This window comes from Coturnix japonica, chromosome 1, assembly GCF_001577835.2.
Source record: "Coturnix japonica isolate 7356 chromosome 1, Coturnix japonica 2.1, whole genome shotgun sequence".
Classification (NCBI taxonomy): Eukaryota; Metazoa; Chordata; class Aves; order Galliformes; family Phasianidae; genus Coturnix; species Coturnix japonica.
Window position 1 is genome coordinate 119516159 of NC_029516.1, and position 3866 is coordinate 119520024.

The following is a 3866-nucleotide window of genomic DNA, read 5'->3' on the forward strand; positions in this document are numbered from 1 at the left end:
GACAGTTTGGGATTATTTACTAACAGGGATTTGGTGCCACTGTCCAGTGGGAGAACTGGATCGACTGCAAGACAATTACGGTGGGGATGAGTAGCACATGCTTCAGGCAAGACGGCAAGGAAGGAATCTGGCAGAGATTTGGATTCCTGCGTTAAATGTCACAAACCTTAATAAATACCAAACTAGTCCAGAAATAAAATGTAAGCAGAATCTCTTACAGCTAATGGCTGTAAGTACGCTATCAAAGCAACAACAGCACGTCAATGAAAAGAGAATTCAGCTCATGTAGTTACTATCCACTGCTTTTGCTCCTTTGGGTTATGCCATCAAATTAGAGATTAGCTCTGGACTTTAAATCACGATGCACAATCAACATCAACTCTTCTTTTCACGACAGAATTCTCCCATTAACGTAGGCAGCCTATTTGCAGGCCTGACATTTTGAAGGCCGACATCGATTCGAAAGCACCGCAAAGAATGGAATATTGCAGCAAGCAACGCCGATTTTTCTACCCAAAACAATCACGTGCCGGCGATACTATCTGTGTGTTCCCAGGCTTTTCCACGCCGTTTCGGTGCACATCCCACGGGGGGCCAAAGGCTCAGTACCGCAAGTCAAGCCAAACACAGCAGCACGACATGGGGAAGGGGATGGAATACAGGCATCGCTCACGCCTGTATTCGCAGCCGGTAGGCACGAACCCGTGCCCAGCACTATTGCTCAGCAAATACAACTCGCAGCCCACGCGGCTGATAACCGCAGGCAGCGCTGCGCCAGAGCTCGGGCCGCCTCCCCCCACTCCTTCCCTCCCTCCCTCCCTCCCTCCCCGCCACCACCACCTATTTCCCTGCAATGACCCCTGCGCTGGCTCGGCGCCGGCGTCGTCCCCGCAGCCCCGTGTTGTGTCTGCGGCCGGTCCCCATGTGACAGCCGTGCACACGCACACAGGTGCGGGGACGAGGCGGGCACACCCTGGATAACTTGAACCCGGGGGGCTCCGCGCCCCCTCCCCCCGCCCTACACCCGCCTCCCCGCGGTTACATAACCCCCCCACCTCCTCCTCCTCCTCCTCTTCCCGCCGCCGAGGAGCGGGGCCGGGCCCAGGCCGCGGGCCCAGGGAGTGGCTGTTGCTGCGGGCCCCGCCGAGCCGTGCGGCCATGGGGCCGCGCCGCCAGGGGAAAGGGAGGCGGCCGCCACCGCTGCTGCTCGCTCACCTTCCGCCGCGTCCCAGACGAGCATTCCCGGGCGCCGCCGCCTCCTCCTGCCCCGCCGGGGGCTTCACATCGCGGCTCCCCCCGGCACGGGCGCACGCAGCCGCCTGCTCCTCCCCGCCTCACTCAGCCTGGCCGCGCTCTCCCCGCTCTCCCTTCTTCCTTCCTTCCTTCCTTCCCCCTCCTCCCCCCTCTCGGTGTCCCCGGCAGCGGTCCCTCCTCCCCCCGCCCTTCCTGCGAGCGCGTCACGAGAGAGTCTCGCGCCACCAACCGCCGCTCGGTCAACAAGCGGCTCGTCCCCACCCCGCCCAACACGACCATGGGGCGCTCCCTGCCGGCCGGCACCCGGTACGACCGCAACGCCGGGGGAACGAAGGAGCGGGAGAGACGGAGAGACGGACACGTGATGGCGGGGCGGGACGCTCCCGCGCCTCTCCGCCTCTCTCCACACGGATGGGCTGCGAGAGCCCCCGCGCGGTGCTGTGAGGGGAGGAAGGGAGGGCAACTGAGCAGAACGGGGATTAATGGGATGAACAGTTTTGTCGTGTAAAGGAATCACAGAATGACCCGGGCTGGAAGGGACCTCAAGGATCATGTAGTTCCAACCCCCCTGCCTGGCAGGGCCACCAAACATACACCTTTACTAGATCAGGTTGCCCAGGGCCCCGTCCAACCTGGTCTTGAACACCTCCAAGGACGGGGCATCCACAACCTCCCTGGGCAGCCTGTTCCAGGGCCTAACCACTCTCCAGTGGAAGCAGCTTTTATATGTAGATCTCACTTTCTGAGGCAAAATATGCACCGTGGTACCACACACACACAAAAAAATATAACTCTGGAACGCGTTCAGAAGGAGGGTTACAAAGCTGGTGAGGGGTCTAGAGCACAGGCCTTACAAGGAGCGGCTGAGGGAGCTGGGATTGTTCAGCCTGGAGAAGAGGAGGCTCAGGGGAGACCTTATTGCTCTCTATAACCTCCTGAAGGGAGGTTGTAGTGAGCTGGGGGTTGGCCTCTTCTCTCGTGTAATCAGTGATAGAACTAGAGGGAATGGTTTTAAGCTGTGCCAGGGGAGATCCAGGCTGGACATTAGGAAGTATTACTTCTCAGAAAGGGTAGTCAGGCATTGGAATGCACTGCCCAGGGAGGTGGTGGAGTCACCGACCATGGGAGAGTTCAAGAAATGCTTGGATGTTGTGTTGATGAATATGATTTAGCTGGGAAGTATTGGTAATGGTTGGACTAGATGATCTTCTAGGACTTTTCCAACCTTGATAATTCTGTGATTCTGTGAACTCTGATGTAATTTCAGTCACTTCACCACAAAGGAACTGCAGGTGAAATACAAGAGGCTCCATGTCGTGCTACTTTGTAGCCTAAAAAGGGAGGCATGACCAGCAGTGACCCTGGGTCTGTGGCCTCTGAAGGATGTTGTAGTAAATACAGAGTAAATACGGGCCTCCTCTTGTCAGGGAAGGCTGTAAAGCAGCAGCTGAAGGCTTGTCCTTGTCTTGGTACTTCTTATTTCCTGGAGTTACTTGACTGGTTTTGAGCAGCCATCATATCACAGTCTCACAGAATTATCAAGGTTGGAAAAGACCTAGAAGATCACTTAGTCCAACCATTACCAATACTTCCCGGCTAAATCATATTCATCAACACAACATCCAGACGTTTCTTGAACACTCCCATGGTCGGTGACTCCACCACCTCCCTGGGCAGTGCATTGCAATGCCTGACTACCCTTTCTGAGAAGTAAAATGGCTTTTAATGCCAACACGCACAGCCACGCTATTCAGAGCTCTGTCGGACACCCCCACCCCGGCTCGCAGTAACGCTGTCGCACAGCTGCAAGCAGCCGGAGGGACGCACCTGGCTCTCCCAGCCACAACACCCAGCGCAGTGCGAGGCGGCCTAACGCAGCAACACCTAACAGGGAGGCGGGGGCACTGCGGAGACAGACAGAGCCGCCAGCAACCGGGTCACAGCGCGGCCAGGCCCTGCTGCATTGCGGGCCGCTCCCCGGGGCCAGGAGAGGGGAAGGGGGCGGCCAGGCGTCGCGCTGCCCGCTGCTGACACCGTGTGGAGCCGCGCCGAGGCTGCAGCGCTGCCGAAAGACCCCCCCATGTCCCGCTTCTGGTTAGAGGAAGAGCTCAGCAGCGCTTTCCTACCGTCGAGGTAATTATGAATGACGGAGACACGTCTCGCAACTCCCGCAGTGCTGTAGTAACACGCCCTGCCGTAATGATGCCCTAAATATTGACTTGTAAAAGCTGCGGGGTTATTGCAGCTTTTTCCCTATTGTTTCACGGCAATCAGTGCGAAGTGCTGTTGTAAAATCTGATCTGCGGCGTTTGGTTGCGGCATTAATATAAGGCGTATCGCTCCTAAAGCACAATGCGGACAGATATTTTTAGCAGGAAGATATGTTTTGTTGCAATTGTAATTAATCAGCTCTGCTCAGCACAGCTCCTCTCGCTCTTTCAGAGTGAAAGAAGCTAGGAAAGGATTCTAGGATTCAGCCCCTAACCTCTACTGGTGCATATGGTTATTCCTCCCCAGGTGCAGGATGCTACACTTGCACTTGTTGCACCTCAGCAGTCTGCTCAGGACCTGTTGAATGGCAGCACAGCCTTTTGGTGTGTCAGCCATTCCTC

At 56.6% G+C, this 3866-nt stretch overlaps 1 protein-coding gene across 1 annotated transcript in view; it reads right to left on the minus strand.

Annotated features, from left to right (window-relative positions):
- The window catches only part of REV1 (REV1 DNA directed polymerase), a 50876-nt gene extending 49552 nt beyond the window's left edge, over positions 1-1324 (minus strand). Inside the window, exon 1 of the mRNA XM_015850521.2 lies at positions 1216-1324. The gene's annotated coding sequence lies outside the window, so the exon portion shown is untranslated. The remainder of the gene's footprint in view (positions 1-1215) is intronic.
- Positions 1325-3866: the final 2542 nt, after the last annotated feature.